The 20791-nt window shown below is 36.8% G+C and overlaps 2 long non-coding RNA genes across 2 annotated transcripts; one reads left to right on the top strand and one right to left on the bottom strand.

Annotated features, from left to right (window-relative positions):
* Positions 1–490: 490 nt before the first annotated feature.
* LOC120359307 lies at positions 491–2827 on the top strand. Its single transcript, XR_005576111.1, has 4 exons — positions 491–1136; positions 1340–1565; positions 1676–1835; positions 1924–2827. It is a non-coding gene; the product is annotated as an uncharacterized LOC120359307 (long non-coding RNA).
* Positions 2828–5512: 2685 nt separating this feature from the next.
* On the bottom strand, positions 5513–9725 carry LOC105200963. The gene is made up of 2 exons (XR_005576113.1): positions 7305–9725; positions 5513–7186 (listed from the first exon to the last, which is right to left on the bottom strand). It is a non-coding gene; the product is annotated as an uncharacterized LOC105200963 (long non-coding RNA).
* Positions 9726–20791: the final 11066 nt, after the last annotated feature.

Genomic DNA, 20791 nt, shown 5'->3' with positions numbered 1-20791 from the left:
CCGCCCTAATAGCACATGATATCCTGCGTATCATCCCATTTTCATACTGATCGTACTGTGATCATCTCTAACATACTGAGATTATCATATATAATATTTTGTTCAGTATCATTTCGTTTTCTTTCGCGCACGTATATTCTGAGAATCGACGCAACGTACGACATGTTATGTATGCCTTTCAGTCGCGCGCGTATATTCCTAGGAGTAACGCGTGGTACGGTGATGGGATGTCAATCATCACGCCATCTGCGGAATTCAGTCGCCTTTATCTTTTCGCTCGCCCGGCACGCGGTATCACACGGATTAGAGGGATCTCCGATATTTATTTAATCATTTTATCTCATTTTTATTTTGATAATTACAAAAAGTTAAAATCATATAAATAAAAACATATCAAGTATATATTTTTATATAATTATTTTTACATATATTTATGAAATTATTCTACTTTACAATAGTTTGAGGTTATGTGTACAAAAAAGATCGGATCATAACATTTAATAATTTTAGCATAAAATATCTCAGTACAGATATGTAGTTCATAATGAAAAAATTATCAGCAGAATAATAGTTTCTAGTTAGAATTATTTCGTATCACGTGTCCAGATTATCAAGCTAAAGCTTGACATTAACCTAAACAAACGATATTAACCTAATCGCTAGAACAGCAATTTAAAAAATATGGAATGATATGATATGATATGATATGATAGATATGATATGATATAAAAATTATGGTATTATTATTGATTTTTTATTTAGAATAACAAAATACAAAGGAATACAAATTTCGTTCTATCGATTCTCGTGCTCGTTTCACAATTTTATCTTGATTATTGATAATCGTCAAAGATATTTCCTCTCTTTTCACGCTATTTGAAATTCATTGCAGTAATTCATCGTCTGTCTTACATATATTTCTTATTTTGTTGCAGTAACAGTCATTTAATTATTGCACTATTTCGTACGAAGCGCTACGATTCTGATTTAAACATTTTTCCGGGGTTTGAATCTTTGTATGTCCTCCGACTGATTTTGAAATTTCTACGTTATCTAAATCTCTACATTGCTCTTCAAAAGGAAGACGGACGGTTTGAAGTTTGTGTTACGGCATCATTGCGAAGCTAAATTGGAAAGTAAGTACTTGAACTACCACTGTTGTTTTATTTGCATATAGAATTAGCGTGACATGTACGTACCTCCTTTTTTACTTTAAGAAAGTACGAGAAACGTTTGCAAATGATACAAAGATTTTATGGAATATTATTGATTTTTTGTTTATAATAACAAAATACAAAGAAATTAAGTTAATAATAAAAAATATGTATTTCTCTTACAGAAAATTTCAGGCACTTTATGATTTCGAAAATCATACACTTGGAAATAGCGATACGAGATATCAAGAAGAGCGTCAAGCAAATATCAGAAAAATTGTCACTTGATTTATTCGACAAGAAAGAAAAAGAAAACATTGATACGTTGAAAGATTTCCGTTGAAAGAACAACACAAATTGGATATTTTAGAACGGAAGTTACAAAATGACACAAGTTTTCGAGACGAAATGGTAAATTGAAGTTGGCATTTAATGTAAAAGTATTTTTTAAGATAGAAAGGACAACAGTTTTAAATCTAACTAATTATTATAATTATTAATAATGTTAGACTTTATTACAGATTAAGCAATTGACACGTATTCGCAGTGATTTAATGAGAAGCACTTCTGTTCGAATAATGAAACTTATTTTGTCAAACAAACTAGCTGTAAAATATAGTTGGTTTGGAGCCAAAAAGAAACAAAGCTTTTCTTCTTTAAATTTATGCAAAGTTGTTATGAGTAAGTTACTTAATTACAAGCAATTTTCATATTTATATTATAAATTCTATTATAAAATGTTCTATTATAAATATATTTTATTTCATAGCTGTGCTACGAAAAACACATCCAGATGCTTCTGATGACCAGATCTCAGATCCAATCAAGATCTGGTTAGCCCATGCTAAAAAACGTCTCGACAGGCAACGATAACATGACAATGCAAATAACGCAGAAGAAGACACAGAATAAATGAATTTTATCACTGCATAATAATGAAATGAGCAATATTTTAATGCAATAATAGTACAAAAACGAGACTAAATGCTGCCACAGTAATCATTATTAGCATAGGTATGTTTTGATGCGTACATTAATTACAATATTAAATGTAATTTTTACGCTATCAATAACGCTGTGTTATTAAATTGTTTTGACAGCGCTCATTTATAGTTGATCAATTCTTGATCTCCTTCGAGCTATATAAGTATATATGAATTTATACGTAAATCGTAAGCAAAGTTGTACGCTTTTTTTTAAGACGGATCTAAGTTGTGTTACTAAGTTGTTAGAAATTCTTTTGACAGCGCTCAATTTTAGTTTATCCAATTGTTAGTCTCCTTCGAGCCATATAAGTATATATGAATTTATACGTAAATCGTAAGCAAAGTTGTACGCTTTTTTTAAGACGGATCTAAGCTGTGTTACTAAGTTGTTAGAAATTCTTTTGACAGCGCTCAATTATATAATAGTTTATCAATTAAGTCTCCTTCAAGCCACAAGTATATATATAAATTTATAAATTGTAAGCAAACTGTGGTGTAAAATGCTACTAACATCATTTATTGATGATAATTATTCAGCGACATAATTATGTTTTCGATGGTGTAACATTGCTAATAATAATTTTATAATTAATTCTGTTGGCTCAAGCTGCGTCAAAATTGAAATAAATATATATTATACATAAAATAAAGTGTACATTAATATTTAACCCAACTTAGCCTACAAATATGTGATCTCGCGTATATAGCTGTATATGTGCATGATATACCATTCTCTGACTGTTTCCATCCTATACGCATACTGCGGGATGTTCTGAGTATCTACTACGATTCAGGGTACGCGAGACATAGGAAATTTTCTAGTATGTACTGCAGTATATCGCAGTACGTATTTCGAATGTTATGAGGATCTACGCAATCTACTTTTCAAATATCCCGCAGAACGTTCTCAGTATTAACTTGTGCTATTAGGGCGATTAAAGCCAGGCCTAGAGATACCCTTAAGCCGTCTCGTGACTGAGCAAGGCTGGTATCTCCCTGAAGAAGTCACGCGGGATGTTAGTTTACCCGCCTGGGCGTGCAATTCCCCGGAAGGACTGGCCGGAGGAAGAGGAACCCATAGCGTAACGCTCAAGTCCCGAATCTGAAAGCAATCAGTCTTGGTGCCACCGCGTTGGCACCCGAGTGTGGGACTCTTGGGTGTAGCTGTCCTGGCCGGTACTGCACCCGAACGGTCACCACCCCGCTAGTTAGCTAATCCCACGATAGGAGGATCCCACGATGGGAGTACCGGGTAGAATTCCTGTCTTGTAAACCGTTGCAAGGCGGGTACTCAGAGACGGCGTGGGGATTCTCTGAGGCACATGATAGGCGGGGGGATGGAAGGTGGAGAGGTCACTACCGGGATGGCCCAAAGACCGACATCCTTCCAATAGGGGTCTGCATTCTCCCTCGTATAAAAACTCGGATGCAGGGACACGGGTAGGTGGAGGTAGGTTGACGCGGGCCTTCCACGTGGGAGCGCACGTGTCGCACAGCGGCCAGCAGGGGTCTGCCTTCCCCTAGTCTAAAACACAAAGGCAGGGACACGGGTAGGAGCGGTGGATAGACGCTGCGGTTTTCCAAGATCAAAGGGAATCGCTGATGTCACACACCGCAAACAGGTAACTTCCTCTATCTGTATACATCACCGGTGGTACAGGGGGGCGGGGTAGGGAGGAACGTAGCTTTGAGCGCGTTTTTGGGTAGGCGGAGGTGGATCGGTTCTCACACTGAAAGGGTTGTGAGTTCATGTGTCACACATCGACCAGCAGAGGTTTGCCTCCCCCTAGTCTAAAACTCGGAGGCAGGAACACGGGTAGGTGGAGATGAATAGACGGTGTCTCCCACGGAAGGAAGTCGTCTGTCGCACACCGGCCAGCAGGGATTTGCTTTTCCCTAGTCTAAAACTCGAAGGCAGGAACACGGATAGGTGGAGGTGGATTGACGCAAGTCTTTCTCTAAGGGAAAGCGCGCGTGTCGCACACCAATTAGCAGGGGTCTGTCTTCCCCCTAGCATAAAACTCGGAGGCAGGGAAACGGGTAGAAGTGATGGATGGTGGAGGAATTCGGATTCTGAAACCATTTATCGGTAGAAAGGGCTCGCCTTCTCCATTCGTCTGGCGATCGGGTCCAGGGTGCTACTCGCCAATGTCGAAAGCGTTCCTGAGAACTATGGCATGACCTGACCGGTGGTTGGAATTACGTTATCGCACGACTCGTCGTCGCACATGAAGGCTCGGGTTGGTCTCCTCCTTGCTGAATTGTGCTGACGATCCCGACTCTGCCCGGGGTCGTGGTTTCCAGGTAAACGAGGATGGGAGCACTCATCTGGGTGTGCATTTGTGTATGCACCCATCAGGGTGCATATTTATTCTGGAAGGGTCGTGCGGTTCGGGCAACTGCCAACACAGGCGTCCGTGTAGTGGGGTTTTGCTCTAATCCTACTATAAAATAATCGCAGAGCACACGCGTACGGTCTTCCCTGGCCAGAAGGAGGGTGCCGGAATCCTCCTTCTAGCGTAGGCAGGGATCAACCGTCTTTAGGTTAAGTAGGGCGGCAGGAGAGGCTGTCAAACGGGACAGCGGCGGATGGTCTCGCTTGTGAGATTGCCTGCCCTTTCATTTTTCTTTTTTTATTGCCGGCATCCTGGCGGCGACAAACATGTCGCCGCCAGCGATAGTCTGCTAGCGCGGCTGCCATTCCTCCTCCCCTCTTCTACACAGAGGGGGGAGGGAGATAGCCGGAAAGGAACAGTGGGGAGGGGGAACCCTCGCATCGCCGACTAGATCGGACAAAGGGCCCTACTCTCTCCACTGTTGAGGAGGTACGCCTCGGGCGGAATCAGCGGCGGGGTAGTTGCCCGGCTGACCCGTCTGAGGCTTGGGATGCGGGAGTGCGAACCTAGGGCCCTCTTCCACGGGGGCCCGTTGCACCCCTAGCATCCCGGTTCGGGCGGCTGGAGCTTCGGTCGAGTCTCGGCCGCTAACTCCCTGCTCTCGAACGGAGACCCGTTTGGGCTAGGATGGATCGCGGTGCATGCTAATCAATTCAATCCCGTGATCCCTCCCGAGCCCAGACGCCGGAAAAAGTTGGGTTTTAGTGAGTATGTCGGCCACGTTTAGGTCGGAGAGTCTCACATACCCCGCGTCCTGTCCCCACCGGCGCGGGGACCCATAAAGGCGTTTCCTAACTATAAAAAAAAGGTAATTGTTATCAAATTTGTTTAACTTAATTGCATCAATAAATTTTAATTATTATAAAAAAATTGCTAAAAAAGCATTTATAACTTTTACTTAAATTGTTTTATGCCGCTCATAATGCTTGTATTATTATGCTAAAAATGTGTTTATAACAATTAGTTGCAAAATTGATTTTTCAACGTGCTTTATATATTAAAAGAACTTTTTAAACTGCGGTCTTATTTTTAATTGTTATTTTCTGGCTAACCTCATTAATCTGGCCATGAGCCTTAATGGATTAATACATTGTAATTTCATGTTTCCGAGAAATAAGGATTTAGGAAGGCTATTACAGTATTAACAACTTTCCTCTAATAACAACAACAATAATAATAATAATAATAATTATTATACTAACAAAAATAGTAATAATAATATATAAGGTGCGCAACTAAGTTCTCGCTGTTTTCTTTCATGAAAATGCAACTTTATTGTGAAAAAATGGTTACAAATGAATCATTCAAAGTATTGCCCATTGCTAGCTACAACTTTTGTCCATCTTCAGAGCTCGAATATTGTTACGATAAAAGTGTTCGTCTTTTGAGGCTATCCACGAATCTAGCTATTTTTTGATGTCTTCATATGAGCGGAACTGCTGATCAGCCAGACCATGTGCCATCGAACGGAACAAGTAATAATCGGACGGCGCAATATTTGGGGAATATGGCGGGTGGGGTAATACTTCCCATTTGAGCGTTTCCACGTAGGTTTTAACGGGTTTGACAACATGAGGCCAAACGTTGTCATGCAGTAGAATCACTTTGTCGTGTCTCAGCTCGTATTGTAGCCGTTTTTCGCGCAGTGCTCGGCTCAGTCGCATCAATTGAAGTCGATACCGTTCCCCAGTGATGGTTTCGTTCGGTTTCAACAGCTCATAATAAATAATACTGACCTAATCCTACCAAATATACAGCATAACTTTCGCAGCGTGGATATTCGGTCGAGTCGATGACCTAGAAGCATGATCGGGCAATCCCCATGACTTTCTTTTCTTTGGGTTGCTGTAATAAATCCAGTTTTCATAACCTGTCACGATGCGATAAAGAAAACCCTTCATTTTTTGCCGCTGGAGCAGTTGTTTACAGGTGAAAAAACGACGCTCAACGTCCCTTAGCTTCAAATCATTAGGAACCCAAGTTCCTTGCTTTTGAATCATTCCCAAGGCATGCAATCGCTTGGAAATGGCTTGGCGGGTAACTCCTAATGCTGAAGCAAGCTGTTCTTGCGTTTGGCACGGATCCTCATCGAGTAATGCCTCCAATTCAGCGTCTTCGAATGTTTTTGGCCTTCCTTTACGCGGACGGTCGTCAACATCGAAATCACCATCTTTGAAGCGACGGAATCAATCACGGCATGTTATTTCACTTAGAGCAGCATCTCAGCAGTAAACTTTTTGGAGCTCTCAATGCGCTTCAGCCACCGTTTTCTTTGAATGGAGTAAGAAAATCAACACTTCCCGCAAATGACGATTATTTGGCACAAAATCAGACATTTTCACACAATCAAAAGTATATGACACCAAAAGAAAATCACTAACGTGTCAACGCGGTTTGTTTACCATATGTCTAAACTTGGTTCATGACGTTTTGGATATGTTTAAATCAACCAGCACTTACTGCTGGAGCCATCTATTGACAAAGAGAACTTAGTTGCGCACCTGATACTAGCAACAACTATTATTATTGATATAAGAAGAAAAAAAATTACTTATTAAATCACTAAGCACATTGCGAGGTAAGTTATGAAGAATCACAGTATCTAGCAATCTCTGACTATTATGGAATAGAATTTCTTGATTTAAATGACCTAAAAAAGGATAATAGAAAATGTTACTAAAAATTATACACTTTGTTAGTTGATTTTTTAGCATTTAATAATTCAATAATTTATCCTTCTAATTTAATTATTTTTGCTTTCAACTAACCTGAAAGTGTGTCAGATATAATATTCTCCTTAAAAAAACTATCTTGATAACGATACTCGTAATAGAAAATCAGCTTGTTTCTCAAATATAGCGGAAGCTTCTTTTGACGAATATATTCTTTTACTTCGTGCATTATTTGTTGATATTTAAGTTTCGGTTTTGCCGACGATTCCAAAAGTTGCAGGATTATAACTGTAATAACAAGAGATATTTTTTTAATTGCAAAGTCAATTTTTATTTCATTTATATGTATATCGTATCCCTCTTAATATCCTTCTGCTTTTATTAAAATAATATTTAGTAATTATACAGAATAAAAAACTCAGCTCCAATGGTCTTAAAGTATTAAATATTATACTGTAACAACCTGACTTTTCCGCTCACGGGGCGGCGTGACTTCGGTGGACGAGGACGCGGAGAGGTCGCCAAGAGAACTAGACGTTTGTTGATGGTGGACAAAGCGTGGTTTATTGCGAGTTCTGTAAAGTACAAACAAGTAGCGTTCTGGGCGCGACGCGCGGACGGACAAATGGCGATGACGCTCGGACGGACGCAACGAGAACTTACTTCTACGCGCTGACAGACCAACGGAAATATAACGCGCAGACGGACGAACGGAAACAGAACGCGCGGACGGACGAAAACGGAAAATAGAATGCGGACGACAAAGACGGAAATTATCGAATGCGGTATTTACAAGTCGTGGACTATGTACAAGCAAGGGATTCCGAGCCGAGTTTCTCGGAATTCGGAATACCTGTTTACGCGTCGATGTCGTGGTTTTGTTGAAAGCCGTGGCCACGGCCACAGGCACGCGGAGACAAAGACATCGCGCGCGCGGTACAGCTGTACTGTTGTTCGAAAACGGTCGCGGAGCGCTGCGATTAATACCACGATGTTATGCGGCAGTGGCAATCGACTCACGCCAAGATCACTTGGTAGAGGAGTAGAACTCCACACCCCGAGTCGTGAGTCAATGCCGAACAGGAAGAGCGGATCAGGAATGCTCCGACTATCAAGATCTCCCGGTGGAGCCCAAGATTCACTTGAGCCGTAAGTCGACGGTCTAGGAGGCGGATGGCTAGTCGCCAAGATCTCTTGGCAAAAGCTAAGATCGCTTAACTTTGGGCTAACTTTAGGAGGCACTTCTTTTGCGGACGGAAATTTGGACGGAAAGAAGCCTCGACTGTAGAAGCGGCGGCGCTTATATAGCCGAATCTCGAGGGCAGGGACGGTGCGGGGGTACAGAACGGTGCGGTCACGGAGGGACCCAAGCAGAACAGGGAGTCATCAAGATGTCAAAATGATGTCAAAGTGACTGCAAAATGATCATTAAAAGTCACTTTTCAATCAATTATGATTCATTTTGATGTCATTTTGACACAATTGTGAATCACTTTGATGTCATTTTGACTTGTTGTTCTGCTTGGGGAGAATCCCTGCCGCTCGAGATTGGCAGCGACCGCCACTTCGGTCGCTTCTCGAGCGGGTGCGCGCGGAGATCTCCTCGACGCGCGGATGCGTGTTCGCGCGCTACGCCGGTTTGAAGAGTATTATAGGCGCCTGTGCCGGTTTTTCACTGTCGGGCGGTTATTCGGCCGAACAGCCTGGAACGGTGGACAGTCCCAGGGGAAAGCGGAAAGGCGATTTGTTACAATACCTATTACATAATAAGACTTCCTTTTCACTATTGTTTTGTTAATAAATAATACGCTCCAAGAATTATCAATCTTGATTTACCTTAACTTTGTTAGGGACCAAGATCATTGCAACATCAAAATTATCGGAAAAATCATTAGGTTGGCTATGGAAAGGTAAATTATTATTATTATTATCATCTGTTACTATTATTTATTAAGGAGGTAATCTATTTATGAAACTTTTTTATTAATAATGTTTTAACAAATGACAATCGACAACTGAAACTTTCAGAAAATCACTCAAGGTCATGATCTTAACAAGGTCGGTGTCATCGGAATAGAGTCCCCTATTCTGCATAATTACTTAATAACTCTTTAAGAGTATTTTAATTTGAAAGATAAAAAAAAGGATTTTTTAAAAATATATCTTAAGTTTAAAACATATATTTTAAGTTTTTAAAATACATTGCTTAACAATAAGTATTTTGTCAATATTTGATAATTTATCGAAGTTATAAATCGCATGCTATATGTATACAAAAAAGTGTACTTTAAACGTTGAAATCATTTTCCCTGAAACTGTGCTTTTTAATCTGGTAAAATTATTTTTTTGGAAATCGACACAAATTTTTCGTTACAAATACATCATAATACATACGTCCTCTTTGGCTTTCTTTGGCTAGAACTAGAATTATTATTATGTAGGGGAGACCGGGGCAAATCGTTAGACGGGCTAATTCGATAATTAGAAATATCTTTTTATGGGTACATATTAAAAATTTACTTTAAACACGTCCTAATGTAACAATGTTGCTAACAAAGTTTTGTTGGCAACAGCATCATATTGAAGTCGTCGTAGTGAAAAATATGTTTTGCGACAATCGAAGTAATTTCTGATAATCAGCATTTCTTTGAAATTTAAGTAAGATAATAAGGTTTTTTTGAAAACTTTGAATGTATCGTGTCCAGTTAAATGTATTTGAAACATTTCATGTTTACTTTTTGCTGTGTCCCAGGTAGAACACAAAAGTCATAATGATATCATTAGAATATCATCACGACTTTATTTATCATTTAAAAGTCATCGATAAGAAATGACGCAAAAATGATTTAAAAATAAAAAAGAAATTTACAGTATATTATAGACAAAATCATTCTTTATAGTTCCCAAAATACTTATATTGTTTTAATATATTGTTAAAGTAATGTAAACAATAAAAAATACAATTATAAATGAAAATTAAAATATCTGACTTTATTATGATTGATAGATTAGATATGATACCGTCATTATGTTCCTATAGTGATTTGCTTATTATAGACTAATGTGTTTCTATATGGAAATGTTGATTTCAAAATACATACAGTTATGAATGTGGAATACCTCATTCAAATCTTATAGATGGTGAATGTATATAATTCAGCCGAATTAATGTGTATAAGGCCCCACACAAACAAGTGAGTGCTGGCGCCACCGCTAGGCGGCTACGCCGCGGGGGATTTTCTCGTAAATCGATTGCGGTCACAGGCATTATATCTAGGTGTCACCACGACTGACTCATCAGCTCACACTTCAATAAAAATCTTAATTAGGAGCTGATTGTTGTAACCTCGAAACGAATACTCGCTCTTATTGTTTTCAAGTGTGACGTTTGTGTGGAACGGTGTTCCACATAAAATTTTACATTTTTGCAACATACCGTCAATATGCTGTTAAACGCGGACAACAAACTGATGGCAACAGTTGCCATTATGTTGCTATCATACGTATCCCTGCCGCAAATTTACTTTAGAACACTAAAGAAAAAATTTACAGTTTTCTGAATGTGTTTTTTGAAACAGGCATTGCATAGGATTCTCCTTATATACAACTTTTATAATTTTTAATAACGGTAATAACCATACGTATGTAAAGTAAATTTGTGGCAGGGATAAAATCGTGATTTCCTTTATTATGTACGTAGTTAAAAAATTACTTAAAAATCATTTCTGTATCACGAATTCATCACAAAATCAGAGAAAATGAATCCTAGAAAGTGTATCAAATGTCGTCATGATGATTTTTCTCAAAATGACTTATATTTGATGTCATTATGATCTAATTATGATTTCGTGTTCTACCTGGGGTGATGTCTATTTTTGTCGATCATACGCAATAATTCGCACAGTTGACGTTGGGGCTATTTGTAATATCGAGCACCGGGACGATTTGTTAATACTGATTGCAGCGCCTATGGGTAACCCTAACTTTTCGTTGACTGCGTTACGAACGTCTAGGCTACGCAGAATTAAGCATTGAGATAAACTGAAGTTCTTCATTGATTTAGTTCAAACTTGATAATATTGTGTATTTTAGTAGACAGAACATTAATATGAATATAAAATCGTCGCTTTTAAGCAGGTAAAAAGTTATAAAGCGATAAAGATTGACACTTGTGAGGTTAGAAAATCTGTCACACTGATGGCATAAAAAGACATGCGAACGTGTATGTTTGCATTTGTTTTTTTTTTATACCTATATCCTTTTTTAAATAAAAGAAAATATTAACAACAGTTTTTTTATAGTCTTTCAACTTAAAACACAAACTTCGGAATATTCCCGCACTAGTTACGAATCACCCCGGGCTTAAGGCTATTCGTAATTCTTGGTATTGGTCGACATATTTATATGTACTTTAAAGCAAGTACACTTTCATGTTCTATCTATACCAGTATTGTGAAGGGGAAGGTTCAACCTTTCAAACCGTCCTATCCCAAGCAGAACAGGGAGTCATCACGACATCAAAATGATGTCAAAGTGACTGCAAAATGATCATTAAAAGTCAGTTTTCGATCAATTATGATTCACTTTAACATCATTTTGATGTAATTGTGAATTACTTTGATGTCATTTTGACATAATTGTGAATCACTTTGATGTCATTTTGACTTATTGTTCTGCTTGGGATGTTTTCTTTTTTTTAACGAATATAGAACTCAGGAGACACAAACGAAAAAAAGGTCTAACGAATAACCCCGGTTTACCGTATTTATTATTTTTGTTTATAAAAAATCAAAATAAAAATTTACGTCAAAAATAAAACAATGTGTACCAAGGTTGTCATTTTGTCGAGTACTTTTATTTAGTTCTCGTTTCTGCTACAGTCAATTAATTTTCATGAAAAAGAAAAGTTTTCTTAGTTTTTTGACTTATTAGGTATTAACAAGTGCTATTGTTTATTCCACTGTCTCGATAAATATTTTTCTGCAAGCTATTAATTGTCATTGTTTACCACACGAAACAGTAGTATTTATTAAATTTAACAATTGTTAAAAAATTGTTAAATTGGTAATAAAAAAATATATAAAATTTAATATTATTTAGTTGTTACGTAAGTTTGTTCAATTTATTTATGTGTTTCTCAATAAAACAATTTACTCATCAAGTACTATTTTATTGAAAAAAAAGTAAAAAACGGACAATTTTATGTAATAGACCAATAATTAGTCTCTAGATCTTCCTAAAAATTTCTAAAAAACATCTTTTTAGCCTTATAAATCGGAATACTCTCTTAAATTATACAATACACGCATGCACGCACGCACGCACGCATAACATAGGGGAGACCAGGGCAACCTGAAAAATGGAAATATCTTTTTATAGGTACATATTAAAAATTTATTTCAAATACTGTAAACGCGTCTTAATATAACGAAGCTGCTAACAAAATTTTGTTGGTAACGGCATCATATTGAAGTCGTAGTAGTGAGAAATGTGTTTTGTGACAGTCAAAGTAATTTTTGATAGTCAATATTTCTTCAAAATTTAAGTAAGTCAAATAAGATTCTTTTTGAAAAACTTTGAATGTATCGTGTCCATTTAAATGTATTTGAAACATTTCGTGTTTCCTTTTTACTGTGTGATGTCTATTTTTGTAGATCATATGTAATAATACGCACAGGTAACGTCGGGGTTATTCGTAAAACCAAACGTCAAATCGTCGTTTGGACGATTTTTTTCTTTCATATTCGCGTTCTATGTACCAAAATGCACAATTTAATACTTAACGGATGTAATTATATAAAATAGGAATAATCTCTGACTTGTTTCAAAAACATTAAAGCAGTAAATTTCTCTATTGTGTTTGTATTTTTTTTTTTGGTATGTAATATTTCTTTATAACGCTATACGAGGTGTGTTCAAAAAGTATCGCGAATTTTGAATTTTCGCGGGTTACGTATATTCGAATTTCGATCTTTTTGTGGCGTTATGTTGGTACTCATGTCTCTCACTTATGCCGACAAGCTCGGCCATTTTGAATGTTCACTTAATTGTTGACAGCTGCTTTGCTTGCACGTGTTTTGGATCGTCTTCGATTTTTACCTATTCAAAAAAATGGATCAAAGAACCTGTATCAAATTTTGTGTGAAAAACGAAATTAAGTGCACGGATGCATTCCGAATGTTGACTGTGGCATACGGAGAAGCTACCTTGGACCGAAGCAACGTTTATCGGTGGTACAAAATGTTCTCAGAAGGCCGAGAAGATGTGAACGACGAAGAGCGTGCCGGACGCCCGAGCACTTCAACAACAGACGAAAAAATTAATGAAGTGGAGAAAATGGTATTGGCCAATCGTCGAATCACCGTTAGAGAAGTTGCTGAGGACCTAAACATATCGATTGGCTCGTGCCATTCGATTTTTATCAATGATTTGGGCATGAGACGGGTCGCCGCGAAATTCGTACCAAAATTGCTCAATTGCGACCAAAAACAGCATCGCATGAACATTGCTAATGAGATGTTGGACTCTGTCCGCGACGACCCAAATTTGCTCCAGAGGGTCATAACTGGTGACGAATCGTGGGTTTATGGTTATGACGTGGAAACCAAAGCTCAATCATCTCAATGGAAGCTGCCGCACGAACCAAGACCGAAAAAGCGCGCCAAGTTCGGTCGAATGTGAAAGTTTTGCTGACAGTTTTCTTCGATTGCAGGGGCGTGGTGCATCATGAGTTCTTGCCACAGGGTAGAACGGTCAATAAGGAATATTACCTGCAAGTTATGCGCAATTTGCGCGAAGCAATCCGCCAGAAACGCCCGGATTTGTGGAAGAACAAAAATTGGCTTTTGCACCACGATAACGCCCCTGCTCACACATCGTTGCTTGTGCGCGACTTTTTGGCCAAAAACAACACACTAATGATGCCGCAGCCACCGTATTCCCCAGATCTGGCCCCCTGTGACTTTTTCTTGTTCCCTAAACTGAAGAGGCCCATGAAAGGACGACGTTACGCTACGCTTGACGAGATAAAGACGGCATCGAAGGAGGAGCTGAACAAGATAAAAAAAAATGATTTTTTGAAGTGCTTCGAAGATTGGAAAAACCGTTGGCACAAGTGTGTAATATCTCATGGGGATTACTTTGAAGGGGACAAAATAGATATTCATGAATAAATAAATAATTTTTGAAAAAACACAAAATTCGCGATACTTTTTGAACACACCTCGTATATCGTTTTCTTAATAAAAGAAAGTTTTCACAGTTTCATTTTTTTACATTTTTTTATTTTAAAACACAAATTTCAGAATATTCTTGGACTATTTTCGAATTACCCAGGGCTTGGGGCTATTCGAAATATTTGGCATTTTTATATGTACTCCAAAGCAAGTACATTTTCGTGTTTTATCTCTAATGACATTGTAGAAAAAAGTTCAACCTTTCAAACTAACATTTTTTTTTAAATATAACACTCAGAAGACGCAAAAGAAAAAAAAGTCTTCCGAATTGCCGCGGTCTCCCCTACATATTAAAAAATTAATGTAATAAGAAATGACTTCATATACCAATCAGATATATCACGTAGCTTTTTCCCAAGAGTAGAAGTATGCATCTTATCAATGTATCCAAAACACCAAAATTTCTAAATTCCATAAAATTAGAGCCGATCAAATTACTCGCGCCAATATGTACATATGCTAAATATACTTTCCAGTGGGGATTATCATAAAGTTTTGTCGAAACGTAATATGCATCTGAATTCTGAAATTATTCCACTATATGAATAATAATAAAAGCTGTGCATTGCTATTTCCTATACAGCATTTTAATAAACGTTTTATATAACTTTTTAATAAAAACTAACTTATAGACATTATTAAAAGAGCAATACAGTTATAAAATCGTACTTGTATCGTTTTTCCTTGTATATGCATGATAATGTAGGGGAAGATGAAACTTATACAGCTACTCCAATGCAAAATTAATAATGTTAAAATAATGAGCCATATTATTATATGTTGAGCTTGAGGAATCCCAAAACTCTATTTGAGAACAATTCATATTAATTTATTTACAAAAACATTAATGCCGGTATGAAGTTAGCACCCCATTTTTAAAATGTAAATATTTAAATCAGAGTTTTATTTGCACCCACAATAGTTCTACAGTTCCTGATAAATTAAAACAATAGTTCTATCGATTTGAACAAAAAAATTCATCTTTAAAAATATGGGGTGCCAACTTCCCGTAGCAGCCCAAATTACAAAAATAATAAATTAAATCACAAAATCTTATAGTTCTCGAAGAGTTCTATAATTCTTGATAAATTTTAAGAATAGTTCTGCATATTTAGTATTTTTTAACAATTTTTTAATCTGACCGCTGGCACCCTATTTATCGTACAACGCTGTGCTGAGAGTTTCGATCGATTTGTTAGCAGTTCTCGGTAGTTCTTGCATACTTTTCAACGTTTCGAAAAGGGCTCTAACGGGTATTTATTTCAAAACAATTTTTAAACCCAAACGTTGGTACTTTATCACAAGAGTAAAGTCTTTTCATGAGAAAGTTCTGAACGGCTCTTTGGCATTTTCCGATAGTTCTGTGATAGTTCTAAAGTTTTCTATAGGTTTCGTTAAGAGTTTCGACGTTTATATATTTTGAAACAATTTTTAAATCCATACGAAGACATCAAATCACAAAAGTAAAGTACCAGTTTACTGCGAGTTTTGGACAGCTCTTTAGTATTTTTCAACAGTTCTAAAGCTTTTAATAGGTTCTGTCAAGAATGTTTCCAGCGTTTACATATTTTTAAACAATTGTCCCACGCAACACAAAGATGTCCTTTGGACGTCCAATGGACGTCGCGGTCCGACATGTGGAGTCCAGTTTTGACGCCAGTTTTGGCGTCCAGTAACATATCAATTATGTCTTGTAGATGTTTAGGAGACGTCCTTCGGACGTACAATGTACGTTGCGCCATGACGTACCGCCTTCCGGCATCAAATGGACGTCATTAGGACGTCTCGGCAGGACATAAAAAGGACTTTTATGGACGTTTTTTGGACATTATTTTATATTGCGTAATTAAGACTTTATTTAATAAAAAATGATATTTGTTAATAAAAGTAGTATTAACTCTGCCAAAAATGTGCGATTAAAACCGATTAAAGAAAAAATAATCCGAATTGATCGGGATTTCTGCATCAAAAATACGGTATTAAGACAGATTGAAAATAAGATCGGAACTCAAATAGATTTATTAAAACAGAATACATTAATGTAAAACGAAATAAATGTTTAGTTTATAAAAAAAAATATTTCTTGTATCCTTTTCGTTAAAAAAGAATAAAAAAAGATTAATTTGAATTAAATATTTAATTTTTGTACAAGATTAAATAACAATATAAATTGTTATTTACATGTAAAAATTTATGTGGAACAGCATTTCACACACACGTCACATTTGAAAAGAATGAGAGCGAGTATTTGTCTCGAAGTTACAACAAGCAGCTTCTAAAAGTCTCACTAAAGTTATAAGCTGAGGAGTCAGTCGCGATGGCGCCTAGATATAACGCCTGTGGCCGCACTCGACTCACGAAAAGATCCCCCGCGGCGTGGCCGCCTAGCGGTAGTGCTCTCACTTGTTAAATCGATTCCAATCCAAAATTACAGGATTTCATAAAGAATAATTAAATCGAATTTTAATGTATACCTGTATTTGATTCATAGAATCGTGTAAACAGATATGATTCTGTAATTCAAATATATATACCTTGATGCCAGATGTATAATTACTTTTTTTAAATTTTAAGTTTACATTTTAAAACGTTTTTTCCGAGAAAAATTTTACTCGATATAATATACGTTATTAAGTAGAAGTGGGTACAACAGCAAAAACATTAATCAGATAACTAAGAGATTGAAGAACAAGATCTCCAGTCCCAACGACATCGAAACTCTGGATGAAGAAAGAGAAAAGAAAACGACGGCTGTCCTTCCGTATCTTCAAGGTACAACAGAGCGCATAGGCAGAATTTTGAGCAAGCATAACATCAGAGTAATCTTCAAACTCCAAAAGAAAATTGCTCAATTACTCCCTAATCCCAAGGATCAAAGATCAAGCCTGGAAATACCAGGTGTGTACAAGATACCTTGCGTCTGCGGAAAAGTGTACATAGAAGAAACCGGGAGAAAGATCAGTACACGGATAAAGGAACACCAGAGGTGTGCCAAATACAGCCATTTTTCGCAATCAGTCTTGGCGAAACATTGAATGGAGACTGGACATGTCATGCAGTATGATAAGTCTACCATATTGGCCCTGTCACAAGGTTACTTCGCCAGAAAATATCGGGAAGATCTGGAAATCTTGAAACATCCTGACAACCTCAACCGCGACAAAGGCCTTCAAGTAAATCCTATTTGGCATACCGTTCTCCCGGTTTTTTAATTGACCGGCCGGTCAATCAAAACGCTCTGATTAGCTGACCAATCAATCCCCTCCCCCCTCCACCACCGGGCGCAATATATAAGCATGGTGAAAGTAACATGGTATGTGCAGTTTGCAAGCATCTCTCTTTAATTCTTTGCCCTCTCGCTTGTTTTCTGACCATTCAGACCCCAGGTGTACCAATCTTATTTAACTCCACAAAGTTGTTACAACTGAATGTAGTTGTCTTCGTTGCACGCACGTCATGTTGTATTCTCTCGGTCTCTTTTTATCGCATACGTGAATATCGTACGAGAGCCTCGAGCAGAAGGTTAAGAGTATTTAAACGGGTGACACTCTTTTGGACACAGCACGATTGGACACCAACCAATCTTGACTTATTTAACCAAACCAATGGAAAAACTCTAGGCATCGGCCGCTGTGAGTGGTGGTGTCCAATCGTGCGGTGTCCAATCGTACGCACCCCTATTTAAACTCGCCTTCAGACATCTTCTAAAATAAAACAACAACTTGGCAATGAATTTGGAATGTTTTATTTTCGACATTTTAAAGTCATTGTGCTGTTATTTAGAGGAAGATTCGTTGGAAGTTACTTTTTTTTTATTCTCTTACATTTTTATTATTTAAAATAAAGTACTTTAGAGGCTTTAAATTCAAAAAAGAGGAATAAAAAAAGTGCAAAATACAAAGATACATAAAGACCCAGATAACATTTTTTGCTAGCAAGTTTTGCGCGCGATGTGCATGCGAACTTTGTAACAGATTTGCATGCGTTTTGTTCGTAGAACGTGTTACATCGTGTATATTGCTTACAAGTGGCTAGCTCATGTATTGTCCAATACACCAGCATATCACATGCAAATGGATACCATTTTGCATGTGATTTGCTGATGTATTGGATAATTATATTTGCTCGTAAGTTGCTTGCACCCAGATAACATCTTTTGCGCGCAAAGTTTGCGCGTCTTATGCATGTAAACTGTGTACGCGATTTGCGTGACTTTTACCAGCAAGTTGAAATTCTGTAATTTCAGATTGAAATGGGTTTAACAAGTGAGTGCTAACGCCACCGCTAGGCGGCCACGCCGCAGGAGATTTTCTCGTGAGTTGAGTGCGGCCACAGGCGTTATATCTAGGCGCCACCGCCGCTAACTCGTCAGCTCATATACTTTAGGCCGCGTTCAGATTCCCCACCCGAGTGCACCCAGGCACCTAAAGAGCGTTCAGATTTCTTTAGAGTGCCCCTACCGGACATTAGGTGGGTCGTTCACTTTATCACTCTGTCTATCCCGAGAGAGTGGAAAAATCACATGGGTCCTTGAGCCGGGTGAAACGGGTGGGTGACGTAAAGGTGCGTTCCAAAATGTATCGCTATAAAAATTTATATATTTGTGATAAAGCTCGTATATTTAAAACAAATTTAAAATAAAAAAATAAATTTAATTTAAAATATAGTAAATAAATATTATAGTAAATAAATATTATAGTAAATAAAAATTAAAATGTATAAATATAATAAAAAAAAACGTTAATAGCCAAGTAAAGTTTAAACGTTTTGTTTATTATTCTGTTTATGTAATTACAGATTAATAAATATTAATCTTTTATTCTATTAATGTAAGGTTTCTTGGTCTACAGTCTCACAAAACCGTTATATAAATATTTATATTTGAGATTAGTATGTTAAAGATTTTTAGTATTATTAAATATTTTCTGATACTAATAAAATATACTGTTTGTTTTCTGTTCCTGAATTAGTGTGCACTTAAAGTGAAATAGATATATATTTGAAAGTTAGTAAAAACAAGAAGGAACGTTCCAGTGCAGTCTAGTGCAGGAATAGAAAACAAGCCTATACATATAATAGATGATATGCGCAATATATATCTTCATCTAATTTGTTAAAATAAAAATTTATTTTCATTGTTTAAATTGATTCGTCCTATTCTACTAACATTTAATTTTCATCTACTTTAGTTATATTGATAAAAATATTCAGTGTAAAATATTTATGTATTATCTTTATCGTTTATCTTAATTTATTATGTAATTTATTCTGAATCAGAGATATTTATGTTACTATTTCTCAGCGTTATTTGCTAAACACACCCAATGTTTGAGAGTGCGTTCAGATTCCATAAACCACTAGGGAGCTTTTCATTAGCTCCGCCCATTTACCCAGTCACCCAGAGATCACTCACCGGGTGGAGAATCTGAACGCAGCCTTAGTGACACTTTGAGGAGCTGCTTTTTGTAACCTCGAGACGAACATTCGCTCTCATTCTTTTCAAACATAGCGTATGTGTGAAAACGCTGTTCCACATAAAATTTTATATTTTTACAAGTAAATAACAATTTGTATTGTTATTTAATCTTGTACATAAATTAAATGTTTAATTCAAATTTAATCTTTTTTTAAATCTTTTTTAACAAAAAGAATACAAGAAATACTTTTTTTGTAAACTAAACATTTATTACGTTTACATTAATGTATTCTGTTTTAATAAATCTATCTGGGTTTGGATCTTATTTTTCAATCGGTCTTAATACTATATTTTTGGTGCGGAAATTCCGATCAATTCAGATTAACTTTTTTTAAATTGGTTTTAATAGCACATTTTCGGCAGGGTATAGCTTATTGAGATCGCGCGCAAAATGTGCTAGCGTTTTGCGTGCATATCGCTTATTGAGATCGCGCGCAAAGTGTGCTAGCGTTTTGCGTGCATATCGCTTATTGAAATTGCGCACAAAGTGTGCTAGTGTTTTGCTAGCGCTATGACGACGCAGTTGGATAAGGTTTTGCTTGCGTTGTAGGAATCCCTTTTGCGCGTGATTTGCTGAACGTTTACCCGCAAAATGTTTTCTGGGGAGTTATTAACTCGACTAAATTTTTCAACTCGATTAAATTTTTCCAGTTTAACTATTTGTATATTTAATTTAAAAACGTGAAATACTTGAACTTTAGGTTATATATTTGACTTAACTACGTATGTATTTAATTTAAATGTATAAATGTTTAAAATTCAATCAAGTTGAAAAATTTTAATTAAGTTAACAATTTTTTTTTCAATATATAGAAAAATAAAAAACAGAAAAAGTGCAATCTAATAATTAAAAAAAAATATTGATAAAGATT

The sequence above is a fragment of the Solenopsis invicta genome, chromosome 13 (genome assembly GCF_016802725.1).
Source record: "Solenopsis invicta isolate M01_SB chromosome 13, UNIL_Sinv_3.0, whole genome shotgun sequence".
Taxonomy (NCBI): Eukaryota; Metazoa; Arthropoda; class Insecta; order Hymenoptera; family Formicidae; genus Solenopsis; species Solenopsis invicta.
Note: the sequence above shows the minus strand (reverse complement) of the source record. Positions and strands in the feature narration are given on the sequence as shown.